Below are 13381 nucleotides of genomic sequence, written 5' to 3'. Positions count from 1 at the left end.
GATTAATTAAAAGCTCCATTGGCTTCTTATAATTACATTTGACCCCTCCATGAAACATTCATAATGAAATTAAAGTAAAAAAATACATTTATTGTCACTTTATTTCACTATCTCTTAATCCTAAAGTTTCGGATTTAATCTCATGATGATACTCATACTCTTGAAATCATATTTCATTAAGTACAATTAATTTTAATAATTTCTTACTAAAATTCTGAGACCCTAGATTTAGAATAATCAATTTTCATTAAATTTATCTCAAGAGGATATTTAACATCTCTTTGATTTCGATCAAAGTGAATATGGATTCTCTCATGAGGAGTTTTGTTTTCATAATACTACATGTGACTACCCAACACACCAAGATTTTGACCATACAAGATCTTACTCCTAAATGTATCAAATTGACGTACAATACACATTTGAGTTTACATTGCTCTCAGGATTGAGACTCAATGTTATAAATAGTCGCGAGTTCAAGTTATTTAATCGACAATGGTTTATAGAATAATAACTTACGACGCAAGGGCAGAGGGATGGGGGGTTGAGAGGGGGTAAATGCCCCCCTCACCTCTCAAAAATTTCCCTTACCCTCGGTGGAATTTTTTTGAATATCCTGGTTGCCCACCCTTAAAAACTCGTTAGAGGGCAAATATTTTTCAAAAGGCCCAAAGTTCATAACTCAAGCCAATGATCTGTCATTGTTTTCAAAGGTTTTGGTAAATTAGGATAGAGATGTTTAGACGAAGGTTTAAAAGGTGGTGACTTTTCTTGCTTTCTTTTAATATATATATATATATATATAAAATCTAAGCGACAATGCCGAATTTAAACAATTAAAGAAGCCTTTTTTTTTCTTTTTTTTCTTTTTTTAAAGTGCCAACTTTAAACATTCAACTATATATATATATATATATATATAGGATTTTAAAACACTTTGGACATTGGGATTGCGAAATAGTTCAACGAAGCCCTTCAACAATTCAAGTTATTCAACTATTTGTGATTTCTTTTTAGAGTCTGTTTGGGATTGCATTTGAGAAATAGAGCTTTTGGGCAAAAGCTTTATTTTTAAGCTTTTGCCAAAAGTGTTTTTTGACAATTTTTAGGCTTTTTGGACCCTTAAAAGCGTCTTTAATTTTTTTACCAAACGCGTACTTTTTTTTTTTTTTTTCTTTTCAAACGGGCTTTTTGAGTGTTAAAAGCATTTTTAGGCCCCTTAAACATGCCCTTACAATATTTTATCTTACTTTCAACGGTTCAATTCAATAACTTTGCTATTATTTTTAGAGCTCGACAGGCATGTAGTAAACAATTTACGTTAATTAAGCTTTTATATTTATATAATATATTGTTTTTAGGTTTACAAAGGACTCCTGAACTACCATGTGTTTTAAGAAAACTCTTCAAATTTTAAAAACTCTCAATTTCACCAATTGAACTTTCAATTTGATGCAATTTATCCCCTCCGTCAATTTTTACCGTTAAACCCTATCGGAAACCCCTACAAATACCAAATTACCCTTCAATTTTTTTAAAAAAATGAACGAAAAAAATGATGAAAAAAAAGGGTCACAAGGTGAAAGTTTAGATAGTGAAATTGAGAGTTTTTAAAATTTTTGGAGGTTTTCTCAAAACGCATTATAGTTCAAGGGTCTAAAGTGAAGTTTTCCATCATTTTTAAAGTAATAGTTTTATGAATATATAATTTTTTTTCACATATTTTAATTTTATGAAATATATAATTATAGTTACTAAAACTATGGAGAACAACAATGGTTCTATCAAGTTCCAATTAGATTCTAAACGAGCTCGTGTTGAAGTACATTTAGCAAATCTGTCAATAGATTATTGCTTAAAAAACAAAGTATGATTACCATCCTAGTGATAGAGATTAAATCTGAAGAGCATATCTACAAAAACGACATTTCAATCAGCTAACCATGATTTTTCAAAAACACAATTTGGAAAAACATGATGTTGTTTTAATCTAGTATGGTTCAAAGAATATGCTGATTGGTTGGAATACAATATTTCAGCAATTGTCGCGTATTGCTTATATTGTTATCTATTCAAACCATACACTAGAAATGAAGCAAGAGAAGACTCGTTTGTTGTTGAAGGGTTTAATTAATTTTTGTTCAACTTTAATTTTTTTCATTCTTTTGAAAAAAAATCTTTGACTCCCTTAATTAGCGTATTCTAACCACACCAACATATCAATTAGAAGTTTTTTACTTTTATAATAAAGATAGATAATCATGATTGATATGTTATAACTATTATAATATATTAGGGAATTTCATTTTAGAGATTTGTTGTAATAGATTGTAATTTCCTATAATCAGATTTGGTGGTAATCAAATCTCATTAATTTGATAGTAATTAGATTTGATGGTATTCAAATCAAATTGATTTTTTTTTTTTTGAATAGATTTGATTACCATACTTATCTACCCAAATTCTCATATAAATAAGAGTATCATGTACTGTTAGAAAATTAAGTGAATAAGAGTATAATGTAAAGGGTTTTATCATGTGTACGTAGGTCATAGACTGAACCACGTAAAATCTTTTGTCTTTATTTTTATTTATTCCATTATTTCTTTTTTATTTGCTAATTTCTTCCATGGTATCAAAGCTATTGGCTAATGCTAGTGTTCGATCGTGTGGACTCCCTTTTCTTTTCTTCCGTTTTTTTTTTTTAAAAAAAAAAAAAAATCTATTGAAGCAAGTCTCTAGTTTTGTTGTTCAAATTCCTTCTTGGTCTTATATGTGTCTTTCATATTGAATTGCCTAGCGCTGGTGTGTGTGAGTTGGAGATAAGTTTTCCTCCAACCCACACCACACGATTTCAACATTGCCCAAAAAATATCCTTGTTATTTGTGTGTGTGTGTGTGTGTTTTTGAAAAGTCTAGTATGATTTCAACAATTTCTTCCTACAACCTTTTGTCGCCTCCGGTGACCTTTCTCTGACCATTACCAATCAACTACTGCCATGCCTTAGCATGGTGTTGAAAATAAAAGGGGCACCACATAGGCACACCCCTACGTATACAAAGCCAGGCGATACAATGCATGGCTTGCAAGTAGGAAATTGACGTTGTCAGTTATTCTAAAAACAAAACTGCTCTCTTCATCTAAGTTGGTGATGCTATAAATACTCTCCTATTGCATGGGTTGAGAGACGGATGAAACAAAAATATAGAAAACAACTCTCTCAATATATTTTTCATTGGTGCTCTTAGACTGTGGATTTTGTGAATATTACTCCAGTAATTTCTGGTAGTGTATTCCATCACTGAGAAAAGGAAGAAATTCATTGGAGAATCACGTGGAACAATGTTTAATTGTAGTGCAAATAAGGTACTCTTTTATTTCGTTGTGCATAAATAATATTTCTAACATTGGTATCAGAGCCATTGTTATTGTTCTCATGACGAAAATACTATGTATGTTTGTATTTACTGAAGGGGAAGCTTTCATGATTGCTCCGCATGATGATGATGAGCCTAGGACAATTCAAGAGGCTCTCTCATCTTCTACAAAAGATGAGTGGATTAAAGCAATAAATGATGAGATTGAGCCAATGAAGACTAATCAAGTTTGGGATTTGGTGAACCTATTGCCAGGGAGAAAGCCTATTGGGAACAAATGGGTTCTTAAGGTCAAACGCAAGGCGAACAATTCAATAGAAAGGTACAAAGTTAGCCTTGTGGCCCAACAAGCGGGTATAGATTATAGGGAAACCTTGTCAACAGTAGTAAGGTTTTGACTCAATTCGTCTGATTCTGGCCATAGTTGCTTATATGAATTTGGAACTCTATCAAATGGACGTTAAAATAGCTTTTCTCAATGGAGAACTAGATGAGGAGATCTATATGGATCAGCCAATTAGTTTTGTGGCCGATGGACAAGAGCGCAAAGTATGCAAGCTCAAATGGTCCATCTATGGCCTGAAGCAATCATCTAGACGGTGGTATCTTAGATTCCATCGAGCTATTCTTTTGAATGGTTTTGCAATGATCGAAGAAGACCATTGTGTTTATGTCAAACGGTCCAAGGGGAGTTTCATCATTTTGTCATTGTATGTTGATGATATATTGTTGGCCAGCAATGATAAGGATATGATAGTCGCCACCAAATGGTGGCTGCCCTCCAACTTTGAGATGAAGGACATGGGTGAGGCAGACTACATTCTAGGAGTTAAGATCTTCAGGGATTGATCAAAGAAACTTCTAGGTTTGTTGCAACAAGCCTATATAAAGAAGGTTCTTGAACGCTTTCAGATGTATGATTATAAACCCATTGACAATCCTATTACTAAAGGCGAGAACTTGTGCCTAGAGATGTGTCCTAAGACTCAAGGTGTGAAAGAAAAGATGACCTCTTTATGCTAACGCCATAGGTAGCCTAATGTATGCTATGATGTGTACTCGGCCGGACATATGCTATGCACTTGGCTTGGTCAGTAGATTCCAGTCTAACCTCGGACAAACCCATTGGAAAGCAGTCAAGAGGATATTAAGATACCTCAAAGGAACCATAGATTATGTACTTTGCTATCAGGGTTCGAATTTGCGTCTTGTTGGATATAGTGATGTCGATTGAGGTAGTGACCTAGATGAGCGCAAATCGACATTTGGATATGCTTTCTTGCTTAATAACGGTGCCATCACTTGGAGTAGCAAGATACAACCATGTATAGCGTTATCGACCATGGAGGCCAAGTATGTAGCTTGTTCTGCAACAGTTCAGGAAGCTGTTTGATTGAGGAGATTCCTTCAGCATCTTGAAAGTCACAGATGCTCCAAATCATGTGATGATTCATTGTGATAGTATAGCAGCTCTTGCTTATGCTAAGGGCCCCAAATATCATGGGAAGACCAAATACATTAACATAAGATATCACTACATTGGAGACATGGTTGCGCAAAAAGAGGTGGTCCTAAAATATATTTCTACTAGTCAAATGATTGCAAATCCCTTGACAAAGCTTATCGCTAGAGGTGATTTTCGGACTCATGTTAGGAGTTTGGGGCTGCATATAATGTAATTGTTTGTTATTCAGTTGACGATTGTTGTACTCTTTTGGAATATTTATTTATTAAATCATATAATGTTATTCATTATTTGTTTTTTTTTTTTTTTTTGGAAGACTAAACATATTGACATAAGATATCACTACATTGGAGACATGGTTGCGCATAAAGAGGTGGCCATAAAACACATTTCTACTAGTCAAATGATTGCAGATCCCTTGACAAAGCCTATCTCTAGAGGTGCTTTTCAAACTCATGTTAGGAGTTTGAGATTGCATAGAATGTAATTGTTTGTTATTCAGTTGACGATTGTTGTACTCTTTTGGGATATTTATTTATTAATTCATATGATGTTATTCATTATTTGTTTTTTTTTTTTTTTTTTTTGGAATTATCATATGGCATATTGGTTAATACACACAATTACCATGTAATTGGTTCCATGGTATGAAAGGTATGTCAATAGGTTTAAATTGGCTCACTCATATAAGCAATCGCCTCTGGCGCTTAGGTAGCAACCTGAGATGAGACAGTGTCTTTTGATACTTATGTAGCAAGTAAAGGTAGTTGACACAAACAAATGTCACCTTAGTTGAACCTAAGATGATGTCTATAGTATTGTTTAGACCATGCATGAATAACTGGATGTGAGACCTTAATTTGGCGCCTAAGATGGTGAGCAAATGAATGACTCGGGTTAGGCGCTTGTGTAGCGACTAGAATAAGATATGTACAGTTTATTTAGTTTAGACATACGCTCTTTTGTTTTTTTTTTTGAAAATAGAACTTAATTGTAACATGTATTTCATACTACATGTGCTTGATTCGACCAATCTGAGGAGGTGAGTGAATCGATCCTTACTTCCTCACCATGAGAGTCCCACAAGTCATTTTTCATGACTATATATTTTTTGTGCCCTTGTTGACTTTTAACTATGTCATAAGACGGAGGTCTTTATGTCTGCTACTCTAGTATGTTGCCTATGACTATGATTGATGCAGTCTAAAGGGGCATAACTGGGAAAGCGATTGGGCCAAAGTTGAGTGGCATGAGTGCCAAGGGAAGACTATTTGATAACACATCCCTGAGTGTATTCACTATTAACATATTAAGGCTCGATATGATAATAGCGACATAATCGTGAATACATCACGGTAATTTATGGGTAGGTCAAGCATTATTTTGAGTTAACTCAAGAGGGATTAGAGATGTTTGATCTGATGTGCTCGAATGTGTCTAAGGCATAACGAGAGAGTTTTTTTTAGGGATGTTGTTGTGCTGGTCTTTTGATAAAGATTTGGTATAATGCTCCCACCCTTCTTATGCAAGTGTAGTCGGTGGTCACACGATCTATTTGCAAGTATGAATAATGAAAAACACATTGAGAGATGCATGACCGGGTCGTGCCCATTGTGTGCGAGTGGGAGATGTTGAAAATAAAAGGGGCGTCACATAGGCACGCCCCTACGTATACAAAGCCAAGCGATACAACACTTGACTTGTAAGTAGGAAACTGACGTTGTCAGTTATTCTAAAAACAAAACTGCTCTCTTCATCTAAGTGGGTGATGCTATAAATACTCTCCTATTGAATGGGTTGAAAGACGAATGAAACAAAAATATAGAAAACAACTCTCTCTCAATATATTTTTCATTGGTGCTCTTAGACTGTGGATTCTGTGAATATTACTCCAGTAATTTCTAGTAGTGTATTCTATCACTGGCAAAATGAAGAAATTCATTGGAGAATCACGTGGAACCATATTTGATTGCAGTGCAAATAAGGTACTGTTCTATTTCGCTGTGCATAATTAATATTTCTAACGCATGGCGTCCATGACCCAGCATGACCAGCACCTCCACTAGCTGTACATGGCCTAGCCGTCCATGGTACAACAGCTTTACAACCATCCCCAAATGAGCGTTGTCATCTGTCATTCTCAATTGTCTTCACTGGCAACCACCCAACTTTCTCTCCCAAGAACTTCCTTGAACATCATCTTCAGACACTTCTCCTCATGTCAGGCATGGCCAACCCTCGTTGTATCTTTGAGGGTGAGGCTCTTCTCCGAAGGATGAACCAATATAGGTTTTTTTATGAAAGTTTGAATACGCTCGATTATGTCTTGGCCCTAATCGTGAAAGACAAGGCCATTCTCTGGCTAATCCAGTTCTTGAGTTCTACGACATCCTTCTTACATATCAGATTTAATGTATTTCTTTTGTTCTATTTGGATCTTAAAAAAAAAAAAAAAAAAAAAAACTAGAAAAAGGAAAAGAAAAGAAAACCGAAAAAGGGGCCAAGTTGCCCATATTATTTTGGCTCATTTTGTTTGGCATTTGTTGTATTGTTTAAAACTTAGGCCCATTTTAGCCCATGGTCGATTATTATTTTGGCCAGTTGTTCGGCTTTTAAGGTATTGTTGTTTAAAATCCATGCCCATTTGAGCTCATAGTTGGCTATCATTTTGATCATTTGTTGGCAAAATTTATTTGGCCTTTGTGGTATTGTTTAAAAAATAGGCACATTTCAGTCCATAGTTGTCTCTCCTTTCAACATTTTGTTTGCTTTCATTTTGGCTTATAGTTGGTCCTCTTTGGCATATTGTGATCTAAGGCGCATCTCCGATTATCGTCGCCGACCGCCTCTAGCTACTACCATTTCGAGCAACAAAAATAAAAAATAAAATAAATAAATAAAGAAAAATCAAACTCAAATTTCCATTATCTTCCACCTTGAGTTTGATGGGATGCTATAATATATTAGGGAATTTTACTTTAGAGATTTGTTGTAATTGATTGTAATATTCTATAATCATATTTGATGGTATTCAAATCACGTTGATTTGATTACCATATTTATCCACCCCAATTCTCTTATAAATAGGAGTATCATGTATTGTAAAAAGATTAAGTGAATAAGAATATAATATAGCCTTGGGACTTTATCTTATAGACATAGATTATAGACCGAACCACATAAAATCTCATATCTTTGTTTCTATTTATTCTGTTATTTGTTTATTTTTCTATTTCATTATTATTATTTTTTTGTTCCCAAGATGTAGTTCAATTAATTGGAGATCACGCCCCATGAAGCGAAGGTAATTAGTTCGAATCCTCCCTCCCCCTCTTGTTTGGACATGTCAAAAAATAATTATTAATTTTTTCAATAGTCTTATCATATGGAATGCCCAATCCCATCACTATTATAAATTAGAACTTATAAGTCCCAAGATATTATGATTTATCTTAAAATTACCCTAAAGAAAATGATTTTATTACCATTTGTGAATATTCAATAAGAGGGAGGTGGGATTTTAGGGTAAAAAAAAGAGAAGAGAAAAAGATGGGAATTGTTGGGAATAAATTCACACTACAAGCCCACCAAATCTGAGCCCAATGGCCAAGGATAGGCCCACGAAAATATTAATAAGCAAGGGCTATTAATTGATAAGGAATATTCCGATTAGGATAATATTGGAATGAAGAAGCTCAATTCCAACTCAAAATCCCATGAATTCTAGCTTATCTCTACAAGATAATTGTTCAGGTTTATCTTTACATAATAGCCGTTGAAGGTTTATCTTTACACGATAGCTGTTGAGTTTTATCTCAAGTTTGGACTCTCAAACCAACTCAAATAAGGAAAACTAATACAAGCCTATAAATAGGTCCCTACACAAGACACAAAAACAACTTGCATAATTTACTATTTTCTGATACCCTTTGTGATCTACCGTGAAGAAAACTCTTCTAACAGGAGTCATTGAGAAAGTGATCTCTAGCATGATTAAAGTTGTATAAAAATGGACAATGGTTGAAGATAATGTGAGACATTATGAGTGGTGTAAATTGATGAGATTATAGTCATGTGGTTGAACAAGTCGATTGAAAAGGCTCATGATTACGTAATAATAATAAGCTCCTAATCGTCAATTCCAATTCCTGTTAGTGTTCAGATTAGGAAATTCAATGATTATTTATTTGAAATTGTATACAAACACTATCCATTTTACTAAACAATTTCTAAATGGAAAACATTTCCCTAATCAGAATGATTAAATATATTCCGGGCAGTACCCCCGTGTCCCAATTTTTATTTATTTTATTTTATTTATTTATTATACTTATGTTTCAATTTGGAAGCTGAATTTTTGCAAAATAGATAGGTGGTCCTCTTTTCGGTTATGGGCATCTATTGCTCACCTAATATGGCTGCCTAATAAATATGGATTATTGGAAATGGTGCATAATTTGAGATTTTTTTTTTTTACATGAATTTGAGATTATATGAAAGGGAGAGGTTTTATTTTTTAATTCATATTAGAATTTATAGATGTAATGGTGTATATGTTGTCATATAATGAATATATTGTTACGTCATTTAAAATTTTAAATGACGTGACACTATTTATACGGTTAGATATATTAAAACAAAAAGGGAAACTTTACTTACCCCATGAACTTTTGCGCCTTTTGCAAACATCCTCCAACGTTCAAAATTTCTCCACTTTAGTGTAGCAAACTTTAATTTTCCTCTACTTTCCCCATTTTGTTAGAATTTTCTGTTTTTATTAAAAAAATACCCTTAGTTTTTATTAAAAAATAATTATTTAACAAAAAAACTCTTGACATGTGAGTTCACCGGTAGATCTAATCCACCCGTATTGTGACTCACGGGTCATAATTAAAAAAATAAAAATAAAAAATAAATAAAATAAAATAAAATAAAAAAAGACAGTGTGTAGGTCACCAAATGACCCGCCGTAGGTCACAACTTGTGACCTACGGGTCACCAAAGGGTCACCCACCGTGGGTCACAACTTGTGACCCATGGGTCACTAAGTGACCCAACGGAGGGGGTCACTTGTGACCCACCGGGGTCATCATGGTGACCCACAGTGAGTCACAACTTGTGACCCGCAGTGGGTCATGGGTCTTTTTTATTTTAAAATATAATAATAATAATAATTTTTTTTTATTTATAAATAAGGGTATAAAGGTCTTTTACTTATTTCAGTGTTTGATTTATTCCAAAACGAAAGTTTGATACACCAAAGTAAGAGATTTTGAATGATAATAAAGTGTTTGCAAAAGGCGCAAAAGTTTATGGGATAAGTGAAGTTTCCCCAAAACAAAATCTTAACCATCTTTTCATAATTTGCAGCCATTAACACATGTTGTAAGCAAGAGTAGCCAATATTAAAGTTTGGATATTTTATTAGGTGAAATATAAATTTATTATCCAAATAATTGCACATTTTCGATTTATTCTATCCACACTTTTAACTTTTAAAATTTTTCTTATTTTTTATCCTCGCATTCAAAATTGTCTAAAATCATTTATAAATGAGAAATGTTAAGTGTCAATAAGTTTTTTATATTTTGTTCGTATTCTCTTACAAATTCAATAGATTAATCATTAAATTTGTGAGGTCTACCATTAACTTATGTGAGATTCACATAAGTCTGTAAATCTAATGGTTGATTTGTAAGAAAAGATGAGCTAAATATGAGGGAAAAAAAAATGACTCCTAACATTTCATTTTACAAATAAGAGTGATAATTCATCGGATTTGGATTGTATCGAAGTATGTGTATAAGACTATACAAGTCAATTATAATTTAGTTAAACAAGTTAAATTCCTTAACAATAATTTGCTGATTTTATATATGTTAAGTTTGTGAGTCGTATAAAAAATTACTGGTTCTCATATGGTGACTTGATGTATGATTATAATATTAATTTAATTAAGCCTTAAATGAGCTCAGAATGTGAACTGAGATTGAGCTTCTCGGTCCACTGGTAGAGCAAAAGAAAAGGAGAGAAAAAGAAAAAGAAAAAGAAAGGCCCATACTAATTTTGATGGACTGGATTCTCCAAAGAAAGTCAAATGTTTCTTTTTTTATATTTCTTTTTTCTTTTTTTAAGTAAAGTCAAATGTTTCAAATACAGGAATCTTCACTTCTTTACAAATTACAAGTCAATGAAAACCTTTATTGAAAGTACATTTTTTTTCCTTATTTTACTTCCAAAAAGAATCAGTTCTCCATCCCAAGTATTATTTTACCTAATTATGCTTACAATGAATCTACGTTTTTGTTAAAAACCGTTTCTTAATTATGCCTTCAGAGTATTAACCAACTAAACCTCCTTATTTGCACACTATTCCCCTCAGGACCGGACCAAAATTTCCTAGTAGAAAGGAGCAAAATAAAGGATCAAATCTAATTTTAATATAAGTCAAATCTAAATTTTAGGCTGAAAAAATATATATATACACTTAATTATGTATAATTTTAGTCTGGTAATTTTTTATACCGAACTTGACATTAATTCAATACGAAATTAAAATGTTGGTGTTGAGAATTAAATGAGTCGGGTTATGATTGACCTATATAGTTTTATACCCATGCTTCGACATGATTTGAACTCGGCACACGATATAATGACAAAATTTTTTTGACATAATCTGTGAACCCGATAAGAACCCAATACAATATCAGAGAGTTAAGGCCCTGTTTGGTTTGCGGAATAGACCACATAAATGTAATGCCTATACTTATGGAATAACTGTTATTTTGTTTGGTAATCTATTCCTAAGAATAGTTATTTTTGTAGGAATAACTAATCGCTTATACATATAACTAGTTTATACTCTAAAAAATGAGAGCAATAGCTATTCCTAAAGGAATGACCAACTTTTTTCGAAAAAAAAAAAAAAAAAAAAAAAAAAAACCAATTTTGTTTCAAAAGTTTCTTTTAACCCTTAATTTTTTTTTTATTAAAAAAAGAAAAGAAAGGGAAAACCTTGAATTGCAGTAGGTGGCAATCCATTCTAGGACCTGGGGGTGGTCACACCACCCCCGGTGGATTTGGAGGTGGGACATTTAAGGGGTGGCTGCGACCTCCCACGTTGAGCCTTGGCTATGGTCAAGCCACCCTTGATGAGCCTCGGGGGTGGTCAAGGCTATCCTGTAACACCACGGTCCCATATTGGGAAGATGAGAAAAAGCTCACATAGAGTAGGTGGATTATAAAGATAGTCATGAATGCTAAATCCCACGTTATCTAGTTATTAGGTGAAATTGAACTTTATAATGAATTCTAGGAAATCTTCAAATTGACTAGTCATTTTGGGGTAATAGTGCAGATGTAACTAGTGCTTTTCCCTAGATTGTTACAAATGGTATCAAAGCTATTTAGTAACACCAAGTCATGCAGTGCTAGAACATTGCATGATGTGGCTCTAACGAGGACGTCAGGAATTTAAGAGGAAGAGTTTGTAACACCCCGGTCTTATATTGGGAAAATGAGAAAAAACTCACATAGAGTGGGTGGTTTATAAAGATAGTCATGAGTGCTAAGTCCTACATTGCTTAGTTATTATGTGAAACTGTGCTTTATAATGAATTATAGGGAAGCTTTAAATTGACTAGTCTTTTTACGATGATAGCGTAGATGTAACTAGACATTTTTCCTAAGTTGTTACACACCCCCAGGTCCTGCAGTGGCCATTGGGTGGCCGGCCACCCCTACAATTCAAGGTTTTTCATTTTTTTTTTAAATTTATTTATTTATTTTAATTTTTTTTTTTTAAAGAACGGTGTTGTTTTTGGTCATTTGAGTTTAACTCCAATTAGAATACATATGTTATTACCAAACTAAGGAATAAAAATAACTATTCTATTATATTTTCGTCTATTCCTAGTAATAGTTATTCATTTTATTAACTCAATACCTATTCTGCGAACTAAACGAGGCATTAAGGCTAAAAGGTTTGACTCGTTTAATTAAATGGATCGGATTAAAATTGACTTATATAATTTTATATACATACTTTGACATGACCCAAACCTGAAATACGAATACGAATTGTCACTCTTACTTGTGACCCTTACCACCCCCTTTTAGTTTCGTCCCTTATTATGGTAATGGAATAATGTTATACAAACACTTAGTTTCAAGAAAATGTTATATTGGTTTCAGTTTCATTATCTATAATTAAGCTTATAAGACTCTGATTTTTAAACATTTCGGTGTCGAAATTATTAATTAGATCCGAACCGAGTCCGAATCCGAGCCAATTGGATCTATTGGAATCATCCATGTGTCGCTTCCCCACACCGGCTAGTGGTGTCTAAAGTGGCAACATGGTCCTGAAAAGTCACTGCCAAGCCACGCCAGTAGACCACTGAACGGGTTTGAAAGGACTTGAAGAATGAAGATTCCCTCCTATTCGCATTGGAAGTGTACAACTATGCTTCCAATCAAAACCGGCCACGTTTTCATATTAGCACACTAACGTCACGACGCTGGCTGTATCCCCTTTGG

Source organism: Corylus avellana, chromosome 2, assembly GCF_965113065.1.
Source record: "Corylus avellana chromosome 2, dhCorAvel1.hap1.2, whole genome shotgun sequence".
Taxonomy (NCBI): Eukaryota; Viridiplantae; Streptophyta; class Magnoliopsida; order Fagales; family Betulaceae; genus Corylus; species Corylus avellana.
Note: the sequence above shows the minus strand (reverse complement) of the source record.